Source organism: Vicugna pacos, chromosome 1 (genome assembly GCF_048564905.1).
Source record: "Vicugna pacos chromosome 1, VicPac4, whole genome shotgun sequence".
NCBI lineage: Eukaryota > Metazoa > Chordata > Mammalia > Artiodactyla > Camelidae > Vicugna > Vicugna pacos.
Window position 1 is genome coordinate 53,348,138 of NC_132987.1, and position 27,425 is coordinate 53,375,562.

The window sequence follows — 27,425 nt, forward strand, 5'->3', positions numbered from 1 at the left end:
AGCTCAGGATAAAGCCAAGCCTGGTCATCTTGGAGAAGCATTGTTTGTGGTTGGAAATCATAAGTAAAATTTGAAAAATAGTCAAAGAAAATCCTGCTTAGAGAAGCAAGTTTCCCAGCAGGGGGAAAAAAGCCAATTGGCAAAGTCCAACAGGAATAATCAGAAATAGTCTCTGGATTATTCACTTTTGGTATCACCCACCCCCTCCCTATCCTTCCCTGCAGCATGGGTAACCGAGAGATACCCACATTAAGGTGATTGTCTAGGAAGAATCAACTTAGACACAAAGCCAAATTCCTGAGCAGTTTCCACTGCAATCCAGATTCCCTCACGCTGCCTCCTCCAACTCTGCCTTCATCCAAATGCAGCTCACATTATGTATCTGCTCCCTGGGGGCGCTTGGCCCGGGCAGATGTTTGTGGCAGAACCCTGGGACCCATCCAAGGGTTACACCTTCTGGGCCCTGCGTGGGGAGTAGGTACAGCTTAAAGGTGTAGGTGGATTTATCTCATCGGCCAAGTATTGCCTGAGTGAGTGTCTGCATGAACAAAAGGACAGTGAACTCTAACTTAGCCTTGCAAATCAGTCCCCCAGCTTTCCCAGCCCAGGTTGGAGTATTTCCTCCCAGGGGACTGAGTAGAATAAATAAGGCAGCAGCCCAGGTGGGAGGTGGGGTACCTGGTTCTGAACCAGCTGAGTCATCCCTCCAGTCCTTTCCCTCCTCCCCACCCTCCTCTATAGCTTTAATTCAGCCTCCATCTTCCCTTGCCCCCAGTAGGCATCAGCCTCCCTGCCTCCACTCACCACAGAGTGAACTTCTTACAAAGTAAATTGTGAGTATGTGAATGGCTCAGGGGTTTACCCACAGGGACAACCAGCTCTGCAGAGGCCTGGAAGGGAAATGGGCTCAGTCTAGGTTAGGCCTGAGCTCTTAGCCCCACGAGGTCAGGGGGTTTTGGTTGGTCCTTCTGGTCCAGTTCGGGGTCAGGGGACTCATCTCCCTTGAAGAATGTTATCACCAGGACAACCATAGGTACTTAAGCCCTCCCACTTGTTTAACAAACCTGGGGGAGGAAAGTGCTCCTCTCAGAACCCCCCTCTGTGCCCTCTCTGTTCTTCGAGGCATGGGCCTCTGCGGAGGTTTGTGGAATGACTCTGAGGCATCTGGGAATGCAGCTTTGGAGTGGGGATGAAGATGGATCATGTTTCTCTCCCAGGCCCTCCCCTGACTCCCTGGGACCCAGGAGCAGCAGGAGTCTGGCCTCTGAGAATTGACTGGCCTATTTTTAGTTTGGATTCCAGTTCATAAACCCGACTGTTTTTTGTTTTTTGCCGAATTTGGGCCAGGTCCTAGTGGTTTCCTAGGACCCTGGCTTGGGTTGTTGAAGGTCTGTGGGACATGAGCTGCTAGGGCAGGGAAGTCCCACCAGCTTCCTGTCCCAGGGCCCTGGTAGAACACAGACAGCCTACCAAAGCTGCTGGGGCCCGGACCGGCCACCCCAGTTGGAAGAGGAAGGAACCTGGGCCTCCCAGCGCTGAGCCTTTGGTGATTTGGGGTAGGAGGGGTGTAGACTTAACATCCTGTTTAAATTTGGCACTAGTCAAATTTTTTAACAGGGGTTAAAACTCCCTGCTCCTCCCTCTCCCAGGCCTTCCTCACATAGCCCTCTAATCAATCTTTCACTTTTGGCTCTAATTCTGCCTTTCACCTTGGAGCTTGGGGCCTGGCTAAGGGAGGAGCAGTGTGATCACTGTGATTTCTTGAATGCTGTCTCTGAACAGAGCTGACCACCGACAGGCTGCCGGGAAGCCCAGCAGCAGCCAGGGGACCAAAGATGGGAAAGAGGAGAGGAGAGACGGAGGGGTGTGTGCGCATGCGTGTGTGTGTGTGTGTGCTGTCACATGTAAGCATGTTAGGGCTAGAAGTGGTGGTGCAGGAGGTCTGAGAGGAAAGGCAAGAAAGAAGGAAAAATGCCTAATTACAGCCAGGCACAAGTGCCCTCGAGCCCAGTCCCTGGCCGGCCGGCCATGTGAGTAGAGGCTCTGTGAGCGAACACCCAGCCCCTCTGTGATTCCCGGGCGGAGGAGCCCACATTCCTGCCCGGCAAAGGCCGCTTTAATCAAGGCTCCAGATCCTTCCTGCAGCCGCCCGGGGGGGACTGTAACGCTAAACACATTAGTGTGTGAGATTGAAAGGTAACACATTCTCATGGAAGCCCCCGAAACAATGGGCCTCGGGTCTGGGTTTCATTTGGAGGAACTGTGCGGTGGGAATTTCTCTAATCAAATAAAAGGAAAATGAAAAACTCTATCGTTTGCAAACTTTAATGCTCTTAATTGCATTAATCTGAAAAACATACAAGGTCTTTCTGAATGTGGTGTTGGAGCCTGATAGGAGAGGAAGCTGGGGGCCCAGCTGTGCAGCAGCGGGAGTCCGATGGCAGCAAAGGGTGCCCTGGAGAGGAGCCCATGTGGCCGGGACTTGAAGAATGGCCTGGCAGAGACCCAAGTGATAGGAGGTTAGGCCTCTGTCCCCCTGTCGCCCCTCCCAGCCCTGGTATTTCCGGGGCCTCCATGGTGGCTGAAGAGGCCTGAGAGCCCCATCAGGCCACTTGACTTGGACCTGCTGCTGTCACTCACCCTCATCTGCCCGAACCTGAGAGGGAGGGGCAGGTTCTCGCTGCTCCGTCAGCACCCACAGCCCAGGGCCAGCTGCTCATCTTACGACACAGCCCACCCTGGACGACTCCAGGGGTCCAAATCCCAGTCTGCTCCTTCGTTCTCATTCCGCCATATTGAACCTGCAAGAGTTCTCCAGCCTTTTCCTGCCCCGAACTCTGTCTCCATGGAGGATGGAGCAGAAAGAAACAACCTGCTTTGGGGTGTTGAGTCTGGCGGGATGGGATCTGAGCTCCCTGAAGCCTAAAGGATTATGTCCGTCTCACCGCCCTTTGCTGCAGGGCCTGGGACCAGGAAGTGCTCAGGTCTCCCCTGAGTCAGGGCTGAGGACAGTGGACCCGGCCCTACAGGGAGCTGTGGAGGCTAGAATTTCCTAACTCACTGAGGCACAGCCCTCCTGGAAAGTCCGGTGAGAGCTGGAGGCCACTCCGCAGAAAAGTGCAGATCTGCACATGTGTGTGCATGAGTGAGTGTGCTCGCACACACACACACACACACACACCACACACACACACAGGCTTGCACATGAGTTCAGAGGTTTCACAAGACCTGTAATCCATGTTTGAGGAGCCAGGTTAAGTCCTGCTCCTCAGTCTTGCAAGGCATTGACCAGCTGGAAGTCTTCTAGGGGAGTGGGGTTCTGGGCACTGAGGTGGGGTGCAAGACAGGGGTGCGGACAGCTCTCTGGGGCTGAAGAGGACTGAAAGACGGAAATTCGAGGCTGTGACTCAGATGTGCCAGGCACCAGACACATTGGTGTTTAACCCCAGCTCCTCTACTCTCAACCTGCGTGACCCTGAGGCAATCAACCTTCTTCTGTAGGAGTAATGTAAACCCCATCGGGGCTGTAAATGTTGGTTCCCCTCGGGGGCCTCTAGTCCTTGGGAGACCACAGGGGAGTGAAGGTTGGCCATGTATACACAGGAGCTTCAGGCCTTTGGTTTTAGTGGCCACACCAAGGGCTCTCTTCCTCCATCCCATAGTTTCCTCCCTGAATCACTGTTGTCTGGTGGCTCCCTCAACCTGGAATTACTGTCTCATCCTTGAACTTGGAAGCTCTTCTCATCTCTCAAGTGTCACCTCTGTGATGGCCTGTGACATCCGTGGGAGAACTGAGTCCCCTGGGTGGTAGGCTGGGGCTTGTTATTGTTCCTATTCTCTGGAAAACTGAGGCTCTGAGAGGTTTGTTGAATTGCCCAAGATCACACAGCAGCAGAATCAGGACTAATATTCCTGATAATGGCCTTCATTTTCTAGCATCTGCCGTGAGCCCAGCACTGTCGCTCACTTTGTATACGTGAGCTTGCTGCATTTACAGAACCTTTGGCTTCAGGGCCGCATTCTTTCCCAACACCACAGTGCCTCCCAAAGACAGGACAGAAAACCAGGAGGCTTCCAGCGCTCTTCTTAAATCTTTCCTCGTGAAGAATTTTGTCAACCATCAGCCAACACCACTTACTTAGAGCTCCAGGCGTGGACAGATGAGGGACACAGTTCTTGCTCGGGTGGAATGCAGGCTCCTAGGGCAGCCAGACTGTACCCTCCAGGGGGAAATGGGAAAGAGGGGACAATCTGCATCTCATGCTGGTTCTGCCAGCAGCTCTGTGCCCTTGAGTAAGTGATAAAGCGCCCAGCCTCAGTTTCTGCATTTGTACCACAGAAAGCTAGAGGCTTAAGGCCTCTAAGGGCATCACTGGCCCTAGGAGTCTAGAATTCTGTGACTTCTGAGAGTGCCATAGGCTAGCTATGCCTGGGCGCAGTGAAATAGGTAATGATCAGCAGGGGTTCTCATGACAGTGCCTCAGTTTGCTCTAATCTTGCAGCTTCATTGTCTGCCACAGCTCAGAACTCATGGGTGGGTGCTCATCTGGGATTCGGGGAGCCCTGGTTAAGATGATTTACAAAAGCAGAATGTGCTCAGGTTAGCGGGGCCTGATGGTGTGCTGGGGAGCAGGCAGATGTGCTCCCTAAGCTGGCAGATGTTATTTTTTAAGAACTTCTGAAGGCATAGTCCTGAGGGAGGCAATCTCCTGGCCTTGTCTCTCCTGTGCCCCAGCAAATGCTCAGCAAATTATGAACATGACCTGATTTAATCTTCCCATCTGATCTATTGGGGAAGAACATTGCCTCCCACTCCGTCCCAGATCTAGAGGCAAAAGCAGCCCGTAAGGTGTGTAAGGTTACCTGGCTGGGAAGTGGTAGAGCAGATGCAAACCCAGGCCCAGGTGGTGCCAATGCCCAGGGGCTGTCCACTCCACCTGCACCTCGTCTCCATCGGGGGAGGGTGCAAATGACAGAGCTGACAGGTGAGTTCCAACAATCGGGATACTCAAAGAAGGTCACCTCCAATGAAATAGCTGCAAACTGAGTACCGGTGTGCCTCCATTTAAGCAAATCCAGTGTACCCAAATCTAAAAATAGTTCCTTCTATTGGGACTCTTTCCCATATGAATTCATTCCCATATGAAAAAGAATCACTGGTTCTTTTCTTTAAAAAGCCAATTCCATTAGTGCATTAAAAATACTACTCAAGTTGCCAAATGTGATTTCATATGCAACCCCCTCTCTCCACTCCCAGCCCCAACATACTTCTCACTCCTGAACCCAAAGGAATACTCTGCCTTGCCTAAAGAGAGGTTTGCCCACAGTGAGTTGGGGGGAGCTGGTGATCAACATGGCAAACACATGTCCTGGATTTTCTGAGACTGTTCACTTTCTAATATTAGGTTTCCATTGTCCCATGAGAATTCTTAAAACTATCAGGCCTTGGGGTCTGATGCTTTAGTTTGCACAGTGTGGTCACCATGGAGAGGAGGACACCATCCTGTCAGACCTGACAGGGCTGAAGGGTCTTCCTGGTCAGAGAGGGGAGCTCAGAGCCGAGCCTCTGATGTGGGGTGGGGGTGCTGGGGTGTGGGGTGAGTTGGCTGAGTGGCAGCCCCCTGGGTTCCTGGGATCTATTAGCCAGCATGCCATGCAAAGCAGGCAAGCTGCAGAGATCCAGGGCTCCCTCCCGGCGCTCCTCTGCATGGGAAGTGGGCGGGCAGGCCCTGGAGGGTGGCCAGGGAAGAGCAGCTCCATGATTAAAGGCTTGGAGACCAAGGCTTTTGAAGCGAGACCCGGACGGCTGGTTATTTATGCATTCGGCTCTGGGCCCGGCCTCTACCCGACCCCACCACCCAGCTACTCTGACCCTTAGCCCAGCCCTGGGCCAAGGATTTCCAAACTTTGCCTGAGGACCTGGGGTGTGCTGGCAGGGGCTTTAACCCACAGCATCCTGAATCTGCCTGATGAGCCTATGGGCTGAGAGTTACTAGCCCCATTTTACAGGTGAGGACACTGGGTTGAAATATTTTGCTCAAGGTCAACATGGCCAAGTGGAACAAAGACCCAGTTCTGATTCCATCTCATTACAGCAAAAACAGACATGACGAAAGGTGCAAGAAGGAAATCTGACTGAACCCCTCTGATGACAGGGTTGTTTCCCCCCGGGCTATTTATATGTGAAATGAGAGTTCTTTTTTCGGTGGGTGTGGGGCGGGGAGGGGAGGGGAGGGAGTTACTTTGGTTGGTTTGTTTGTTTAAATAGAAGTACTGGGGATTGAACCCAGGACCTCATGCATGCTTAGCATGCACTCTACCACTGAACTATACCCTCCCTCAACCCAGAGAGTTCTTAAAATAGTAATAATAATGAGATAGCTGCTCCATACCACTTACTGAACAGTTACTACATGCTCAAGGTTACTGCAGGTAATCCTTCCCACGATTTCCCGAGGTAGATATTACAATCCTCGTTTTACAAAGGAGGACACTGACACTCAGAGACTTTACCTGACTTGCTCATGGTCACAGAAGCAGGGTTTCAAGTTTGGATGGTTCTGTCTTCAGAGCCCACGGTCCTTCCATCACCCCATGCCCTGTGCAGCACCCACATTGTGGCTCCTGGAACTGCTCCATCTCTGGGAAGGACATTTGGGGAATGACTCGGGAGCCATCCTGGGAGCAGTTGTAGAGCACAGGAGAGTTGCCCCAGGAGGCTGCTGGCTAGTTAGCTATTTTCCAGGGCCTTACACTAGCCTGCCTCCATGCATTGGCTTGTGCTATTTCCTTTCTGCATTAAAAACTTTTTTTTGTCACATGTCAAATCCTACCCAACCATTAGGACTGAGCTCAGGTGGCTCGTCTTCCATAACTCCTCCCTGACCTCCCAATCACAGTGTGTACTCCCTCTGCCAACTCTCTCTCTGCCTCTTGTGTAGCAGGTAGGACCCTGGGCCTTTCCTGTTTATTTGGCTCAAACGGTTGGAGGGGAGATCTTGATTTATGTTTAAGGAAGGGCTTCCTGGCTGAAACTCCAGAGAGGGGATTATGGAGTTCCAATCTGAGAAGCTTGAGTCATAGAGAACGGTTTCTCTTGGTGAATTGGGTGATGAGGCAGCGAGGCTCACCCGCTTCACAGCCTCAGGCACAGATGCAGCTCCGGTCCTGCCTCTGCTTCCCTCACCGGTCCGCGTTGCTCCTTCACATTTGGAAGTCTGGGGTTTCCTGGCAAGTGCATGACAGCCCTTCCTCTTATGAGCTGCTTGGTTCCATCATGATGTTGGAGAAAGAACTCAGGACCAGAGGTCCCACAGGCCTGGGGTTTGGTGGCCTTAGCCTGTGTGTGCCTGTGTGAACTTGCACAAGACAGCTCCCCTCTCTGGGCCTCAGAACTGGCCAGTGGGCTTTCCACTGGATTCAGGAAATACAAAGATCCATAACAAAGGGTCACTGTTCTCAAGAAGCTCCCAGTCTAGAGAGGGATAGAGTCAGGTAAGATGGACAGAGACATCTTCTGCGGTAGAAGGATGGACAATACTGAGGGGAAATGGGGATGGTCAGAGGATACAGTGACCATCCTGTCAGGGGGAATTAGGGGTCCTCACAGAAGAGGTGACATCTGAATAAGGATTTGAAGGATAATGGGAGTTTGTCAGGCAGAGAAGTGGGTGGGGGTACCCCAACTTGGTGTTTACCTGACCCCTGTTCCTGACTTCTGATAATGATATGTCTTGGCTTTCAGAGAGAGTCCTGGCAACCCTAGTGAAACCTCAACTCAGCCACCATTTACATCCTGGCAAGACTCAGTGAAAGAGTGGCTCGCCGAGGAAATGGGTGGAAGGATTGGAGCAGAAACCAGCCAGAGGAAGGAGATTTGAGAGGTAAATAAATATCCAATAGCATTAAGTGCTACAGGGATCAGGAGAGATGAGAATGGTGAAAAGGAAGAAAATGATTGGAATTAGGAAAAAAGACTGGAAGGAAGTATGCCCAAATGCTCACCGTACTTGCCTCAGAGCAGTGTGATTATGTACGGGTAATTCTCTCATCTGCTCCTACGCACTACTCTGCACTTGCCAGTTTTTCTACAATGAAGCATTTATTTGATAATCAAGAAGCAGAACAATTGGAACTTGTTTAGAAAAGAAGTCACTGGTGACCTTGGCAAGAGCGGCTCCGGTAGAGTTGTTCAGCCAAGCCAGATTGCAGGGCATTAAGAACGTGGCAGGGGGTGAGGAGGCGGAAGTGTGTGTGCAACACTCGGAGAGGTTTGGCAGTAAATGGAAGGACAGAGATGATACCTGGAGGCAGCAAGGCCAAGCAAAGATGTTTGTGTTTTATTGAAGGGGGGAGGGACTTTTAAAAGTGATGAAATTTCCTGAATTAAAAAAATCAAGATCTTAGAAGGACTTTGTGTCTCTTCTGGGTTGTAAGACACAGAAGGAGGAAATTTATTGGAATTTTGGGGACTTTTCTGTGGCTCTGGGGGACAAGTCAAAAAAAATGATATGAAACTGGGACTGTCCTGGAAAATCCAGGCTTTATGGCTGTGGAATATTGTGTGGGCTGCCAATCAGAGAGGATGAACAAATAAAGGGGAATATAAAGAGGATGCTGAGAAGTAGGAGACACCCATGTTCACAGCAGCATCATTCACAATAGACAAAAGCTAGAAGCCACCCAAGGGTCCATTGAGAGATGAATGGACAAACCAAATGCTGTATATACACACAATGGAATATTATTCAACCTTAAAAAGGAAGGAAATTCTGATACATGTTACAACACGGATGAACCTTGAAGACATCATGCTGAGTGAATGAAGCCAGTCACAAAAGAACACATCCTGTATGATTCCACTTATATGAGGCACCTGGAGTAGACAAACCCATAGAGACAGGAAGGAGGGTGATGGTTGCCAGGGGCTGAGGGGAGGGAGGAAGGAGGTATTATTGTTTAATGGCTATAGAGTTAGAGTCTCACTTTGGGAAGATGAAAGAAGTTCTGGAGATGGATGGTGGTGATGGTTGCCAAACGATGCGAATGTACTTCATGCCACTGAACTGGACACATTAAAATGGTAAATATTGTGTATATTTTACCACAATAAATAAATAAAAGACATCAGGAAAGGAAGGAAGAGGGAGTCGGGGAGAAGTGGGAGAGCAAGGACTCCTGGGAGGCAGAACTGCGAAGGCCTGGGTGTCCCAATGGGGATGGTTTTGGAAAAATGGAAAGAACACTTTCTACTCAGAGTACAGAGCGACAGAGAGACAGAAGTATGATGGAGCAGCGGGTGGGGTCAGATCAGGCACCCAGAAGGAGAGTCTGCCCCCATCTGCTATGGCTAAGATTCAGAGAGCAGGTTGGAATTATTCATTCATTCATTTGTCCCACAAGATAGGACTTCAGCACCAGCAAGACCATCAGCATATACACAGTACCTCATGTGAAGTAGAGAAAAAGCCTCTCCCCCTCTTCCCAACCTTGAAGGTGCAGGCTGAGTACACGGACAGGACCTCTGTGGGAGTGGAGATTTCCTCCCCACCCAGCCACTGGATTGAGTGCCTCTGTGTTGTAAACAACATACCCAAATGTGCCCATTGGTTCTTTGTACCAGGTTCTGTGCTAGACCCGGTAGCATTTCCTGAGCTGTATGTAGAAGACCCAAAGTACCCAATGTTGCCAGGATTGAGGGAGCAGAGGGAAGAGAGAAGAGGCAATCAGTTGGACAGCATGAGACTGAACCCTGTGCACTTTGCTTCTGCAGGGCCCCTGAGCCAGGAAGCAGGGATGAAAAGATGGTGGGAGTGATTGTGTGGGCACTGGCATTGCAGACATAAGCAGGTCAAGGGGTCAGGGGCACAGGGAGGACCATACTGAAGTGGCTGGTCTAGGGTCCAGGCTGGAGAGGGAGCCTGGCTTGGCTGCAGAAGAAGGAGCCTGAGGAAAGCAAATATGCATAAGGTGCTAGTCAGCTTACCGCCTGGAGGAATTGGCTGGTAATACCGGGTACCGTTAGGCGGTGATGCCTCTCTGCACTAACCCTGGTATACAGAGCTCTATGGAAAGCACTGACTACTTCTCGATCATCCCTAGGGCAGGATGCCTACAACTAATTTTATCTAGAGGTTATCTGACCTGCCCACTGCATCTGGTATGTGCTGCCTTCTCCACTGTCAGCACAAGATCATTATCTTTGGCCTACATGTGACTTAAGGTAACATTTTGGCACTGGGGAGACCAGAGTTCAAATCCTTAACTCTATGATGTATAAGCTATGTGACCCTGGATAAATCTCAAGTTTCTTTGTCTATAAAATAAATCCAATTATACCATTACCCCCCCAGGAGTTTATTAAGATTGAGTGTGCTAATATGTATAAAGCACCTAGTGCAATGTCTGTAAAAATCAATGGATTTTCAGTAGATGTCACTCCACACACACATACACACACACACACACCCTACTTGTTTAGAATGTCTTCATCAGTAAGGTTTGCCACCTGGCCCATGTCAATGAGGTTGGTGCAAGGTGGTTGGGCAAGTTCAAGCTTCTACCTGTGGATGCACAGAGATACATTCTGTTTGCTTCGTCCCAGGTCTCTCTTCTTCCCGCAGGCTCCTCTCTCACGTCTAGTGGATTAGAGAGAGGGTGGCCTCTGCTGACCATGGCAGGGCCTTATAGAGCTTCAGTGCCAGACATTGCATCTCTATGATATTTGTGGAGAAGTATGATGTAGTATGCTGTGTGGTACCCTGTGATAAGGGGGAGCAGACGGGTAGACTGAGGCCCACCGTGATGAGGGGAGACGCACTGGTAAGGAATAGTGTTATCCTCCACTTCATAGCCCTTTCTTGCCTTCCCACTTCACTCTTAAGTTAGACTTTTCCTGGACAAGATCCCTTCCCTAATGGACCTAAACATGCCCCTCTCTTACGGCACCATCCTAGAGCAGCCCAGTGACCTCCTACCTGGCTTCCTTCCTGCCAGCGCCCCTCGCTGCAGGGCAATAGTTACTTCATGCAGAGACCACTTACCACGTATCGCTCTGGGTACCTAACATGACCCAATGGATGGATGTGGTGCACTGGAGTCAATTCTGCACATACTTACTAAAGTCTTCCAGGTATCATGCTCTGTGCTAGTCTCTGGAGATTCAGACCTGAATGAAAACTGGCCTCTGCTGTCAAGGAACACAAAGTGGCTGAGGACATAGACCCCTAGATTCTCCTGGGCTTAGACCACGCCCAAGGTATGAACCACACACTCATTCAGACCAGAAAGCATGCAACTAGCTCTACCTAAGTAAGTGTGGTAAGGTTTCCCATAGGTGGTGACCTCTGAGGTGGGTTTTGAAGGAGGAATAGGAGTGGAGATCCAGGGACCAGTGGCTCCAGAAAGTTCTGACTGGAGGAAGATGTGTTCTATAGAGGTTCTCCAGGGATCTACAGTTCCATCCTGATTGTCTAAAACCCACAGGGACCTCAACAGGGTGATAGGATCTATGATGGGGCTATAGCTGTTTCTATGTAGAGGGAGGTGGGAGGGGGTGGGCAGAGCACCTGGCCCACCAGTTCTCCCAGTCATAATTTACTCATTTCCAGTCAAGGAAGGAGGGAAGCATGGAGAGGGAGGAACTGGGTGGGGTGGACTGGACTGGCCTGGCACTGGAGGGACTGGCTGTGGGGCGGGAGGATGCTGTTTATTTGACTGTGCTGTATATTTAAAGGTCTCAGTTACAACGGGCCCCAGGCGCTCTTTAACAAGCTGCAGCTGTCTGGTCGCTCATTAGCTTTCCTGACATCTTCTCCGGGCTGGTCCTGGGGGAGCGGCCCCCAAGCCCCTCCCTGTGGGCCGGGGCCCTGGAAGGCTGACTTCTTACCCCCAGCGCCGGAGCCACCATGATGAATGGCGCTGCTGCCCCATGCAGACAACGCCTTCCTGGAACAAGCCCTGTTTGTTTAAGACGAACCCTCCCAATTACTCTGGTGAAAGCCCCTTGAAGAAGGCCCCAGCCTCACCTGCCACCGCCTGCCCCTCTGTCTCTGGGCATTGGGAAAAGACACATCTGGGGACCGGGCAGCCTTGGGCACTGTCCTCAGAGTGCGGGCAGAGTGGGGTCCCCAAGGACAGCAGGGCCTGGATGTCTTTGGAGGTGACTTGAGAGAGACTAAGCCTCCGCAGGGAAGTGGGGAAGCAGGGGCATCGTGGGGAAGGAGGGTCTTCGGAGGCCCAGCACCTGTTCTCTGCCCTCCCTTCCTGTGTCTCTTGGCCTCAAGTCCCTCAGCATAGACTAGACCAGTTTTTTAGGTCAATGGTTCTCAATCCTAGCTGTGCTCTGGGGTCACCTGAGGAGCTCTTAAGAAATCCTAAAGCCCAGACCTCATTCCCAGAGATCGGATTCAGTTGGATTTCAGAAACTGCCATTTTCCCCCCTAAAGCCCTCAAGTGATTCTAATGTGCAGCCAAGGTTGAGAACCATTGATTTGGGTGGTTTCCAAGGTCAGACTCTATGGCTTATTAAGTCTTCCTTGACAATTCCTGGTTCCTTAGCCAACACCCCCAGGAAGTCATTAATTTGCAGAATGTGGGCCCAGAAGTTCCTCTACTAGGAGTTCCTCCTAAACAAAACCCACCTGGCCTGGAGCAGGAAGGGACCTCAGAACTCATCTGGTCCAAATCAGTTTTAGGGATGGTAAGCTGAGGAATCTTCTCCACACAGGAACCCCAGCGCACATGGAAAGAGCTGTGATGATGTAAGCATCAACAATGTGGGAAGCTACTGCTATTACAGGTGGAATAACTGAGGATGGGGAGCAGGATTGGAGCTTGGAGCCCTGGATTATAACTACTCTCTGTCTTCCCAACTAGATTGTAAGCTCCTTAAAAGCAAGGACTAGGTCTCCATTTTTTTTGAATCCTTTTCCAGACTTGGCAATAAATGACTGTGTGGGTGGATGAATGGGATGAATGGATGGGCACCTATCTCTGGATTTGGCTGCAGGTCACCTGGGTTGCCATTACCATTGTCACTGCTGTGAATAATGGAGGGGAAGAGGCTAAGGGAGGCACTGAGAGAAACTGGTAGCCTTGGGACTAGAGGGAGGGCCATTAATAGGAGTAAGTGCTCAAAGCTGGTCTTAATAGATTTGCTGTGAATGGCAGGCAAGGCCAGAGTCCTCTGCCTAGGACTCACATCTCCCAAAGTCTGTCACACAGTGGAACCAGGAAGTTTATGTCCTCGAAGGTCCTGTCCTCAAAAGGCCATTTTTGCCAAAAGATGGATGTGGGCTTGCAGGCATGGGGGAGGGCAGGAAGGAGAGGGGCCCCACGCTGGGCGAGGGTGGGAGCTAGTGCCCTGGACTGGGTCTGTGTGACTCTCACCAGCTCAGTTCCTCAAAGTACTGCCCAGCACTCAACCAGCCACTGTTTCCTGATCTCCCCCTGGGGTAGACACTCTGCCTGGCTGAAAGTACAGAGGTAAAGACCCTGCCCTCTAGAAACCTACAGCTGAGGAGGAAGGCACCTTGGGCAGAGGAGCTGGGGAGCTGGTGCTTCTCGCCCGTGACAGTGGAGAAGCCAGCCACAGGCAAAGGAAGGGAGGCAGGTGGGCGGAAGGCACACAGGATATGGCCAACAGTCAAATGTGTCTGGAAATGCTTCTTTGGGGAAAAGAAGGAGATATGACTAGGGTGGGAGGATGGACTCGAAATGGCTTTTTGTTAGGATCATTTCAAATAATTCCCCCAGGAAGCAATAATCCATTTCAGTCCTCTGCACGCGGTACTGATTTGCCCGAGTTGTGGGGAGATCTGGTGCCGATTACCAGGTTTCGGTGCATTAAGTAATGCAACAATAAAATTTGGGTCATTGCAGTGCAAAGTCCCCTTTATTTTGACAAGTGTAGTTTTTACTCTGAAGTGTTATCATAAATAATGAAATTAAACCGGCAAATAGCTTGTAGTATGCTTTGCTGCAGTAACAAAGTCTCTGTAACCCCAGACACTAAGCCATTCCTTTGGGGGATTCTTGGCTCAGAACTATTTGGGAAGTTTTCAGAGTTCAAGAGTATTTGAACTAGTCAAGGGAGAGGGTAGAGAGGAAGGCTCATCTCGTTCTCCTGCTGTCTGCTTCCCATTGGTGTGTCTTGTCCTGTCATCTGATGTGTGGTCTCTTGAATCTGTAAAGGGATTGCTCCCCAGCCCCGGGCCGGGCTGGGGTGGAGGAGTCCGGGGCCCAGTGCACATACTGCACAGTCTTTTTTTCCCATAACACCTGCCCAGGCACAAGCCAAGTGCTTCGGATCTTAGGACAGTGGAGCTTGCAGGGACTCTCGAGACCACCCAGCACTCCACGTCTACTCGCTGCTCCCATCATTTTTCAGACAGGGAAACCAAGGCTCAGGGAAGTGAGGTTCCTTGCCCTGGTGCTTGTTGGCTGAAGGACAGGGACAAGAAATAGGCGGAGTGTGAGTGGAGAAGATGCAGAGACTCACCGGCAGGATGTACACAGGGACAGGGCTGCAGGACAGGAAAAGGAGTAGTGGGGAGGACAGAGGGAAGGGGAAACAGGCAAAGGGGCAGGAGTGAGATTTGCTGGAGGGTGGGGAGTTTTGAAGCAGGCTCTCAGGGGACATCCAGGAGGAGGCCCTGAGGAATAATCATCAGAGTCCTCAAGCGTCCAGACCACTGCCCGCTGCATCTAGACAGTTCTTAAAATAAGCAAGAGAGAAGAAGGGAGATCTTTCCAGTGGAGGGGGGGGGAGGGGGCTGAAGAGAATCCCCAGAGGCAGAACATGCTGGTTAAAAGCAGGGAGGAGAAGTCAGTCCCAACTCAAGGTGAGAGTCCCAACTCTCCCGTCCATTCCACCCCCCACCCATCCTTTCCCATCATTCTGCCCACTGGACATCCAAGCATCAGCTTCCCTCATCCTCTTGGAGCCTTCAGCTAAGGTGGCAGCTGGTAACTGGGTTGGAGAGGGGTGCGTTCCCGTTATCCCCTCTTTGGGAGGTCTGTGGGACTCCATGCAGGGACAGATCCATTCTTAGAGCTGAAATTCCCAGCAAGAATTCCAGAATCTGGGCTCCCTCAGAGTCCTAGGCTACTTCCAGGAACTCCCAGAGCCTCCAGGTTGAGCCAGCTCTGGGGAGAGCATACTGGATGAAGAAGCCCATCGGACTGAGGAGCCTGACAGCACACATGGCCTCTGCCCGTCCCCACGGACTGGGTGTTTTTCATGTCACTTTCAGTGGAAAGGAAAGCATGTTGTTCTAACTCCAAGGAACTCTGAGCTATGTAAACAATAGACATGGAGCTTGGAACAAAAATCACCTACAGGGCAGACAGAGCTGCACCAAAACTTCCAGAGAGGTGGCAGCAGAGACTCTAATGTAACAAGTGTTTAATAGTCTGCACATTCAGGTGCTGGGGAGGCGTCAGGTGGCATGGGTTTTTGGCCTGGGGCCATTGGTCTTCCACCGGAGGGTGGTGGAGGGCTGATGGCCCCTTATCTCTCTCTGTCATCCAGTGCATCCTACATAGGGAGTGTGCACAGGGGGTAGTGGGTGAGCCCAGCTGACCTGGAAAACCCATCCCAGGAGGCCTGTGCCAACAGAGAAGCCAGCTCACTAGTCCTCTCCACCTCCCAAAGACCTATGGGTTCAAGGCCACCCCTTGGGTAGTAGTGGGAGGGCAGGGGTGAGAGGAAGAGGGGACCCACACGCCATGAGGGATCTGAAACTGTTCCCAGAGATCCACCCCTAAACTGCATGCTCAGGGAGCTCCTCTGAGCTGACCCGCCCTCCTTGCTGGCCTCTCCCACCTCTGAGGTACCATCTACTCCAGGAAGCTCTCTCTGAGCCCCAAGGCTGACCTGGGTAACCTCCCCTGTGGTATCTGTGCCCTGTCACTCTCAAACCTTATCATGTGAAGTCTACCTCCTACCTGCCTCTGTGCCCGCTTCCATATACAGCAGGTGCTCAATACATGCTTGTTGAACAGAACAGGCCATCTCTAGACAAGGCCTGATATTTTGGGCCTTTTCAAGGCTGACAGCTTTAGTGTGAGGTCAGGTCCCCTGGCCGCAGCTGCACTTGACCTGGAGGGACCAGTTGAGGGAGAGGCCTGGGAGTCAGAGCCATGCGCACTGCCCTCAGTCCAGCCACCAGTCTGTTCCCTGTCACAGCCGGAGTCTGTCTCCTCTGCACCAAGCAGGTCTGTGGCTACTGCTTTCCCTCCCTGTCAAGCACTGTGGGGATGTGTGTGTGGCCAGGTTGGGGGGAGGGGACTTTAAACAAACAGCCCTGGCCCTAGTCAGTGCCAAGGCTCACTGCACCCCTCAACCGCCCCCCGCCCCCAGACAGAGGTGGCTCGCTGGACCGTGTGACAAGGAGCCAGCAGAATTCATTTAGCAAAAAAGGATTGCATGCTCTGCCTCCCACTCCCCCAGCCAGGTCAGATAGTGCCTGGGTGCCCCTCCTGCTCTCCCTCCCCCTTGGGCTTTTCACCCCCTAATCCACCGCGTGGGGAGCGGTCACGTGGGCCCCCAGCTCTCGACAGGAAGCTGTCGGCACCGCTGGCTCGCAGGGCCGGCTCCCTCACCGCCGGGAAGGCAGGCTGCCTTCCCCCAGCCCAGCTCGCTGAAACCCAACCCCTCTTTCCAGCTGCAACACGAAAGAGCCCCAGGCCCGGCCTTCCCCGGGGACCCTGCAGCCTGCAGATCTCACGGTCAGGGAATTTTCCCTGCGCAGTGTTCCAAGTCGGCAGAACCTTCAGAACAAAGGATGGGGAGAGACAGCGACCATCTCCCCCTCTGCACTGAACTCTCACCAACCCAGGGGAGGGGAGACCCAGAGGACAGAGACCATCCGTCCTGGGGAGGCCCATGCCTTGGGAAGCAATCCCTGGAGGATCCAGGTCCAGATCAGTTTGGAGCAGTCAGTCCCATTTCTTCCAGCTTTCTCCCCCGAGGGAGGAAGCTCACCTGTGCTGGCCCTGACATCCCAGGCCATGCGTGGTAAGTGACTTGTGACAGAGTCAGGCTTGCTCAGAAGGGCCTCCCATGCCCGGCAGAGGTGGGGACTGCGGCTGGGTAGTGAGGAGGCTCAGGTTCCAGAACTAACTCCTTTACCTGGGGAAAAAGTCTATTTACAAAAAAAAAAAAGTCCTTTGTTCCTAAAAACAGACTGTTCCTCAAATTCAGCTAATAAACTGTTGTCAAGCAGTAGTCCTAATAACAGCATAATAGGATGGAAAGATCCAGGAATGGTTCAAACCTCAATTTCTCCACTTACTAGCCATTCAGTTTCTCCACTTACTGGCTGGTCCAGCTGGAGGGATCCTGAGATAAGTTATAAACAACTCCCAGCCTTATTTTTCTCACCTGTAATATGGGACTATTATTTGCCATGCCCACCTCCATTCATTTAGCAACCATTAAGCACCTACTATGTGTTGGCATTAAGTTAGTTGCTGGAGACTAAAAAATAACAGCATCTCCACCAGAAGTGTCACATCCAACAGTGTGTATGAAGGAGCTTGGAAAGCCGAAATGCTGAAATAAATAGATAAGGACCAGCTGTAATGATCTCATTAACTTCCTGCAAATGGAGCTGTTAAAGTGATTTTTAAAGTTCTTAAAAACAGTTTTAAGTAAGCCAGACCTGTCTCTGTAATTTGGCCTGCACTATTTATTTGCTTAGCAAACTGTTTCTTCATAGATAGAGCAAAAGGAAAGACTTCAGACCTGCCCGAGGCAGAATGTATCCCAAATTCAGAGTTAGTAAAGTTGGTCTGAATTAATTAGGTCTTTCTGTAGCTTAATGCATAAACCTGGGCTCAGGAAATTTGGCCTTTAAAGCAGGTGCCCTTTCAAATGAGGTGGGTTTCATGTGACTATTTTAACTTCAGCTCCATTACCCTTTATGGGCTACAGGGGTGGTGGGGGGAATGGGAGGGGAGGGATCTGGTGCAGGCCTGCTTCCGTGAGTGGGGAGCCAAAGGAACCGTAAAACAGCCTTCTCTCAACCGGGCAATTTCACACTTTCAGCCCCTGAGCTGGGGTCTCTTCCAGGCGGGATGAGGGCAGGTGCCAAGTCTCCCGGAGGTACTTGTGGGGCTGGTCACCTGCTGGGGTTTCATTCTTCAACCTTTCATTCACCCCTCATTGTCTTTGGACTTTTCCCTCCACAGCATTCTTCAGGTATAATTGACAACATTATATATTCTTAAAGTGTACAATGTGATGATTTGATATACATATACATTGTGAAGTGATTACCACAAGCTAATTAACACATCCATCACGTCACATAGAATACTTACGGTCTCTTAGCAGATTTCAAGTATATATATATACAATACAGTGTTATTTACTATACTCACCATGCCATACAGTAGGTCCTCAGAACATAGTCATCTTATGACTGAAAGTTTCTACACTTTGACCAACATTTCCCCATTCCCCACATCTCCCAACCTTTGGCAACTACCATTCTACTGTTTTTATGAGTTCAACTTTTTTTTTTTTAAAGAGTCTGCCTGTAAGTTTTACCAGAAAATATGTCTTTCTCTGCCTATTTCTCTTAGTATAATGTCCTCCCTTAGTATAATGAATTTCATTCATGTTGTTGCAAATGGTAGGATTTCCTTCTTTTTTATGGCCAGTGTATAAATATATCGCATCTTTATCCATTCATTCTTTGACAGATACAGGTTGTTTCCATATCTTGGCTTTGTAAATAATCGGCTGCAAAGAACATGGGAGTGCAGATGTCTCTTCGACATAATGATTTCATTTCCTTTGAATCTGTACTCAGAAGTGGGCTTGCTGGATCAAATGTTCTATATTTAATTTTTTGAGGAGCATCCATACTGTTTCCAATTTACATTCCCACTAACAGTGTACAAGGGCTCCCTTTTTGCCACATCCTCGCCAATACCTGTTATCTCTTGTATTTTTAATAATGTCTGTCCTAATAGGTGTGGAATGATAGCTCACTGTGGTTTTGATTTGCATTTCCCTGATGATTAGTGATGTTGAGTACCTTTGCATATACTTGTTGGCCATTTGTACGTCTTTGGGAAAATGTCTATTCAGGTTCCTTAGCCCTTTTTGTTTGTTTGTTTGTTTGTTTTGGTGGGGGGAGGTAATTAGGTTTGTATATTTATTTGCTTGTTTATTTAAGTGGAGGCACTGGGGATTGAACCCAGGACCTCCTGCATACTAAACATGCCCTCCACCACTGAGCTGAACCTTCCCCTAGCCCATTTTTTTATAGAGTTATTTTATTTATCTATCTATTTATTTAGCAGGTTGGGGAGTTGGAAGAATTCCTATGTATTTTGGGTATTAGCTCATTTTTGGATACATGGTTTGGAAATATTCTCTCCTATTCCATATGTTGCCTTTTCATTTTGTTCATTTTTTCTTTTGCTGTGCAGAAACTTTTTAGTTTGATGTAGTCCCACTTGTTTATTTTCTCTTTTGCTGCCTGTGCTTTTGGTGTCAAATCCAAAAAAATAATTGCTGAGAACCAATGTCAAGGAACTCTTCCTCTACATTTTCTTCTAGAAGTTTTTAAGGGCTCAAGTCTTTAATCCATTTTGAGTTGATTTTAGGGTACAGGTTAAGGGTCCAATTTCCTTCTTTTGCATATGGCTATCCAGTTGGACTTCTTGTTCTGGCTTGTGGGTGGCCCCCAGACTTCCTAACCAATGGAGTGCTGTCTGGGCACCAGGGCAATCTCTCACTTAAGAACTTCTTGGCTAATTCTGAAATTCCTCACCTCTCATCCATGGATCTTTCCCACCTGCTCTTATTACCTGCCCAGTGTGATTCCAGGTCAGCTATCCTTTTAGCCAGTCCAATCTCATAACCACCAGCCACATGTGACTAGTCTGAATTGAGCACTTGTGGCAACTCCAAGTTTAGATGTGCTCTATGTGTAAAATATACAGCAGATTTTGAAGACTCAGTATGAAAAAAGTAATGTAAATCTCATTAATAATTTTTACATTGATTTCACATTGAAATAATATTATGAATACATGGGGTTAAGCTAAGTCTAGCTTTAAAATTAATTTCACCTGTTTCTTTTTAACTTTTTAATGTGGCTACTAGAAAATCTGAAATTGCACCTGTGGCTCCCGTTGGTGGCTAACATCACATTTCTATTGGATGGAGCTGGCTAGAGCATCAAGCAGCACAAAAGTGCTTGGGCTGGGGGGTGGGCAGATGTCAGTGACCTTCCTTTTGTTTCCAATAGGATTAAAAGTACCTGCTTCAGATGATTGTTGCAAGAACTTAGATGAGCTAACAGTTGTGAGAGCAACTAGCATGTACAAGTTAACACAGTACATGTTGGTTTCCTTTTCAAATCACATTTCAAAACACCTCCTAGAGCAGTGGGTCTCAATTTGGGATGCACTCAGGTTCACCAGGGCGGCTTTTAAAAATATGCCCAGGCCTATGTCCCATTCTGGTTTAACTGGTCTGTGGGGCTTGAGTATTAGCATAATTTCAAAGCTCCCAAGTGATTCTAATGGCTAGCCAGCCTTGGGAGCCCCCCACCCCCACTCTGTTTGCTCTTTACTCCCTCAATGCTCTGACCTCCTAACTTTGCAGGGGTCCCTTTAGCATTTTACATGTGTTTTGTGCTACTTTAATCATAACCAACATTTCTGAAAGCCTACCAAATGCCTGGCACTTTACATATATTGTCTCTAATCCTTCCCACAAGCCTTCGAGTAAATTAGATTAACCCCATTCTGCAGATGAGGAAGCTGGGGCTTAGAAAGGTTAAAGTAACTGACTGGTTCAATAAGTGGAGGGGAGTCGGGGGGAAGCACTCAATCCAGCTTAGTCTGACTCCAGAGTGTGAGCCATTGACCATTAGACTACACTGCTTTTGTTTAAAATTCTTCAGTAACTAATAAGGGCTTCCAGGGGTAGGGACAGTTTCTTCTTGTTTGCAGGAGGACTCAAACAATGCATTCAGTAGCCCCTTGATAAATACCTAATAAACCTCGGAGTGTCTGAGAGCATCCCTGAGCAGGCTGATGGGCTGGAGGCCCACCTGGGGATGAGGAACGATTAGTGTCTGTGCCGTGGGCTGGGATTTCAGGGCTGCCCTCCCCAGGCAGGCTGCTAACAAGTGCAGGAAGGCTCTGGAAAGGACATCAGATATCTGACAGAGGCTCTTTGGTTTCCAACCTAACATTCTTCTATAGTCAGTCTCTCCCAGCAGCTCTCTGGTCCAGAAGCAATGCTGAGAATCTAGGTCCTGCAGGGCCAAGAAAACAAGGGGCCTGGTTTGTGTGGCTCCTGGGTTGGTGGCAGGTGCTCCAACCCCACCCCAGCTATGCCTCCCCCACTGGCAGGTCCTCTTCTCAATCTGCTGCAACCAAGGGCCACATGGATTTTCTGGACCAGCTCTGAGTCCATATAATTTTATTCTTTTCAAAATAAGTTTATTAAAGGTTGACTAAATGTGATTCAAGTTTTCTACTTTTGTAAGACTTTAAATACAAACATTCTTAAATCAGAGAGTGGAAGCCTTTGCCTGTGCCCACATAGTGGACTCCTCAACAGCCATCCAAAAGGACAGGCCAACTGCACAGTGACAGGGGAAGATGGTTTGACATCATGACAAGTGGTGGCAAAATCCATCTACATTCTGGAAATGGCATAATTACAATTATTTAAAAATTTTTTTACATAAAAAAGGTGGGAGAGCTGGGAAGGAGCTACAGGAGATTGTTACCAGTGGTTGTGCTATGTGTGTATGTAATGGTGGTACAATTACAGATAATTCTTTTTCTTCTATTTGCCAACTCTTCTGCAATGTGTCTATATGACTTTTGCAATAAATAGAAAGAAAGACTCCTTTGGGATGATCCATCCCGACAAAGACCATAGGATTTTCATTCATTCTCTGCCTCAGTGCAGGCCACCTTGCCTCACCCCTTCCTGGGAGATGATAAGAGCAGAGTGGGGAAGCCAGCCAGCCCCCGGCCTGGGGGTGAGGACTCAGGCATTTTTTCCCACTGCCAGTCTAGGAGTGGAAGACTGGAGGGCTGCATCTCCTCACCCTGACCTGCTCCAGGAGCAGGGTCCTTTGGCCTCCATAATCAGGCCCCTGTTGCTCTGCAGGGGGCAGGAAGAGAAATGAGGAGACCTCCTTCTGGGGCTCCCTGGTGCATCCCCCAGTCTTAGAGCAGGTCAGTCTTGATACCCGTCCCAGCCAGGCACAAGGGCAGGGCAGCCCTGTGGTTTAGTCTGGTGTGTGCAGGCCTGGCAGGTGTCCAGACATGCAGTTACTAAGAGTAAACAATTTCCCCTTTCCTGTTAGGCTCTCTCCTCTCCCTGGTGTGGCCGGGGACTCCATTCAGAAGCTAACCCAGCCTACCCTGCCATTTGGGGCCGATAGGTCAAGCAGGCAGTGGGTAGAGTAAACTCTGAGCTTTGGACCTAAACAGACCCTGGTTCAAATCTTATCCAGCTTTGCCACTAACTAGATGAGCAACCTCGGGAAAATGACATCTGGTCAGAGCCTCATCTGAAAAGGGGCACAATAACCCCCGTGTGGCAGGGCTGTGATTAGGGTCAAATGAGAGAAATCGGACGGACAGCACCTAGCACAGGCTCAGCAGACAACAACAGTTATTGTTGGAGCCAGCAAGCTTCTGTCTCCCTGGCCCCTCCTGGGCCAGGCTCTTGCGGCTGGGGGAGGACCCTGGATTTGACTCTAGGGATCAGTCCTTTTAGTGCTTTGCCCTTCTGGCCCTGCCTGCAAGGCTGGCTTTGGGACAGTCATGTGACTTCAGGCTGCCCACTTAGCCATCCCTCCTCTTCCCTTTCTTTACATCTGCTTGGCTCTGGAGGAGTGAGGTGATCCTTGGGAAAGAACCTCGCTTCTCCTTGGGGGAGGGGGTGTAATCACTGTCCTCTGGCTGGAGGTTGGATGACGATGGTGAGAGGTCTGACCTTACCCTGGCCCTCCGGTCCCCCTGTACCCCAGGACAGGATCGGCCAGGAGACAGAGACTCCATCTAGAAGGCTCTGGTGGTGTTCCCCTGAAAAGCATCCACAAGCTTGGGGGGGATTTCTCAGGGACAGTGGCTGTTTTTAGGGTCCTTGCAGCACTATAACAATAATATTAATCATCGGAATTATTATGTGTAGCTCTCTGCAGTTTGCAAAGCCCTTCTTCATATTTCATCTTATTTACTCCTCTCAACAAACAACCTCGTGGGGTGATAGTGTTATTATCTCCATTTCACAAATAAGGCCATAGAGGCCCAAAGAGTAAATGATGACCATACGCAGGTGATAAGTGATGTCTCCTGACCGCAAATCCTGGAGAGGAAACATGAGCTCAATGCCAAGACTCCTGGGGGCTTCTCCCTTTGTTTTGAGCCCCTGCACACACCAAAAGGAGATCATTTCTGTTCTCCCTTCAGTAGAGAAGGAGAGAATCTGATTAAAATGAAGGTGGGGGAAACAGAGAGGTGGAGGGGAAGGAGGTTTCCCCAGGTGCTGGGTGTGAAATTAACAAGCTGTGACGGCAGATGCCTCGGTGCCATGGGTGGTGTGTCAAGTGTAGGAGGGTTAGCTGGCCTCACACCTGGGGCCTGTTAGGTGGCCCCCACCAGGACACAGCCCAGTCCTTCCCACAACCTTGGAGAAGAGAACAAAGTTCACTTTTCTGGTGCACCCCTGGCCGTTGGAGGAAAAGAAATTTCTGGAAAGGCTTTCCAGGGAGCAAGACCCTTCCACCACACACAGTGCTCAGAGGGGCAGGAAAGGAATCCTTTCACTTGCTCTGCACTTGGGTCAAGTGCCTGTATCACCTACCTGCTAGAACAACAGGAGGCATGGGGGCAGGCTTGTGACGCCCTCCCACTCTCCACTTCCCCATGTGTGGAGAGGGTGTGGTGGTCCAGGATTCTACCACCTCCCCACCTGTGAGGCCCAAACCCAGTGACAAAACCCCAGTCTTCTAGGGGGAAGAAACGAGCCTTTGACTTCCAAATTGCTGCGGCATGATATGGGGAAGTCCTGACTAAGCGTCCTGAAGCCAGCTGTCAATTTAGTTTGGCCACTGCCTGTCCCTCTGCCTTTGTGGCCAGCTGTGTGGTGGTGCTATTTTCAGCATGAGCGGCAGAGCACAAATGTCCTCCCCGCAGTCAGTCAGCTTCCCCACCCGGTGGTCCCGGGGCCCCTCCGCAGGCCGGACGGGGAGGCAGGGCCTCAGACTACTTCCTGGAAACTTTATGACTTTTCTCCCTGCTCTGCTCAGTGCCTCTCCCAGGGACTGCTCAGATAATAAAATAAGGCATTATAATAATGGTGACGAAATACTGATCACCCACCTACCATAGGCCAGGCACTGTGCGCGGCATTACATTTACATTTTCTCATTCACTCCCGCTTGGTTCTGACTGCTCTATGCCCTGCTTTGGAAAGACGTCTGCTACGTAGAGAACAGGTATATTGCTTCTCGTTCATTAAACTTGTTGCTGATAGATTCATCTCTAGAAAAAAAAAAACACATGGGAAAAATAGACTTCATTTATATTGTTTTGCTTTGCAGGAAAACTTCCAGAAACCTCAGGCTGACCTAGGCCTGGGACTGCTAGTGTCCACAGTGGGCATGCCCTCTGAGGACATGTCATCTAAAATTCACAAGCATCTTTCTAGTCCCAGCTGCTCTTCCCATCAGGGAGGCTGTATTTTAGAGTCGGGTTCTCTGGTTTTTCCCACCCTGGCTCAGCAACTGAGGCCTTTCCTGTCAGAATTGGAAGGGCAGAGGTTCTGTGTCCAGCTATGGACTGGTGGGCCATGATGCTCCTTGGCAAGCCTCCCTCCCAGCCACGGAGGCCCTGGGACACTGCCCCTGCAGGAGCTGCCAGGAGAGGGGAGGGTTTGTGGGGAGGGCTGTGGGTGGAGGGTGGGAAAGGAGAACATTCCTCCAGCTGGTGGCAGGAGCTGGCCAGCCAGAGACCTTGTTCACGGCCCAGTGCAGTACAGCTCTTGTGTTTATGAGCTTTGTGAGATTTAGAGTGCTCTGTATTATCCACAGGTTTTTTGGGGTCACATCAAAGGTTAGAAAGCCATGGAAAGAATTCTTTTTCCATGAATCACACTTCTCCAAAATGTAATTCTCTGAGAGGAGCCGACTTGCTTTATAGAGCTGGCAGGAGAAAGGGGATAATAGGGGTTCCTGTGGAGTTTTCCCAAAGAAACCTTCTCTGGAAGTCTGGACAAAGAAATTCTCAGAGCAGAGAGGAACCAGAGGAGAAGGACCCACTGGGACCAGGTTGATGGACGAGGGTTTGGGGATTAGAATGAGGTGGCATCTGGGCTTCAGATGCTGATGGCCTGGAAGAATTGGTCCCTTGTATTGCACAACTCCAAGGAGCACTTTACCTTGTGCAGTGCACGACCTGCACAGTCATACATAGCGACCCTTTCCTTGCTCCCCTCAAATGGATCTGCTATCTCTTTAATGGCTTCCACAGAGTCCCATAGATGGTCCAAGAATATGATTATCCATGTGCCTATCTGCACCCTATTCCTAGCCACTTCATAGTTGCACCTTTGCGAACCTTTGGGACCTTCTCTTCTTAGCTTTTGTTTTCCAGCCTGGCACATAGTTTAAACTCAGTAAATGTTTGTGGAATGAATGAATAAACATTGTCAAGAGAATTCTTCCAGCATTTGGAAACTGGTATGACTAACTCAAGTACTAGGAGCCAAGAAGAGCTTTGATTTCTTTGAAGAGAGTTCTACCCAAATACACCAACTCCTTTAAGACCCAGATAGACCACTGTCTGCTTTTAGGAAGTCCCCCAGATGAATTTTTTTACACTTAGTGCCTCCATTTCTCAAATACTTAACTAGTCTCTGTCTCAGACACCATGATGGGGTGCCCTGGAGAAGCCCACAGTCCTGACGGGGTGACAGACACACACGCTGGTCATTACAATGGAGTGGTCAGAACCATCAAAACTAAAGGCACATGTGAAGCATGGGAAGGGGCTACAGGGTTCTAGGAACGGAGTGGCTCAGTCATGGCCAGAATAGCAGACTTCACAGAGGCAGGCTGACGTGGAGGGAAACTGTCTTTGCTCTGCTCTTATCTCGGCTTTGGCTCTCTTAAGCACAGAGAGGTTAAGTGTCTACTCCAAGGTCACATGAGTAGGAAGTAGGTCTCAGACCGGGTTCTTCAACTCCACATCCTGTGACACACTACCAGCTCTCTCTCTGTGATCCAGCCCAGGCCTTAATAACCTGCCCATCCAAATCCCCTGCGGCCCCACAGAGCATCTGATGTTAGAGGAGGCCTCAGCCACGGCTATGGAGTTTATTCCTGAGCCATCCTGTCCACCTGTCTGGGCCTCCTTTTATCTGTGGTTGTCCCGTTAACAATCCAGCTTGTTCCCAGCTCTGCACCTATCTCACGCAGCAGTCTGATGCTCTGCTGACCTACTTGGCAGCTCTCATGCTCTTTGCTTGGTTCCCCAGGCTCTGCCTGGCAGTCGCCCTCATGGTGGATTATAGCGCCTTAGCACCTTTGGGCACCTGGCCTCCAGGTTGTCATGAGGCACTGGGGGCCTCAGTTCCTCCAGGTCTGGGCACACTTCACTCTGCCAAGCCTCTGGCGCAAGCCAAGCCCAAACCAAGTCCCTGTCCCCTGCTGCCGGACACCCACAGTCAGTCTTCTCTGCTAGGACTTCATCTCAGCTCACCAGCCGGGACGCTGCCCATCCTAGTGCTGGGCTACACGAGGAGAGAGGGCATGCGCTCTGAAGTCAGACAGACTGGGTTCAACTTCTACATCTGTATGTTTTCAGAAGTTCCTTACCTTCCCTGGGCCTTATTTTCCCATGTATAAAATGGGAATAATAATACCAACCTCACACAAATATATGCACAATCTGTACCTGGTACCTGGCTGAGGAAGTGGGAGCTGATAGTTCTTCAAAAGCTTTTCACGTGGCTTTGGCTTTCTTGAGCAGAGAGGTTAAGTGTCAACTCCAAGGTCACATGGCTGGTAAGTAGGTCTCAAACCTGATTCTTTTTTCTTATTTTGGGGGGGTTCGTGAATTAAAAAAGAAAGTTTGTTATTGTTGTTGGAGTATAGTCAGTTTACAATGTTGTGTCAATTTCTGGTATCAAACCCAATTCTTCAACTCCACATCCTGTGACACATCCCCATCTTGCTTTCTGTGCTGAAGCCCCAGCTTTGATAGGTTGTCCATCCTCTGGGTCTTGTCTGAGCCTGAGATGCACAGAGAAAGCCTGAGTTTGCCCATTTACAGTGAGGGGATTTGGGCTTAGTGTGAATAAGTGAATTGCCCAAGGTCACACTGTTCATCAGGAGGGAGCTGTGTGAGAACCTCCCGATTCAGCATTC

At 50.0% G+C, this 27,425-nt stretch overlaps 1 long non-coding RNA gene across 3 annotated transcripts in view; it reads left to right on the forward strand.

Moving 5' to 3' along the window:
• LOC116282414 (uncharacterized) overlaps positions 1 to 7,875 on the forward strand; it is a 61,536-nt gene extending 53,661 nt beyond the window's left edge. For all 3 annotated transcript variants that reach the window (XR_004191914.2, XR_012073734.1, XR_012073722.1), the window contains exon 3: positions 7,745 to 7,875. This is a non-coding gene — a long non-coding RNA (uncharacterized lncRNA). The remainder of the gene's footprint in view (positions 1 to 7,744) is intronic.
• The last annotated feature ends 19,550 nt before the right edge of the window (positions 7,876 to 27,425 follow it).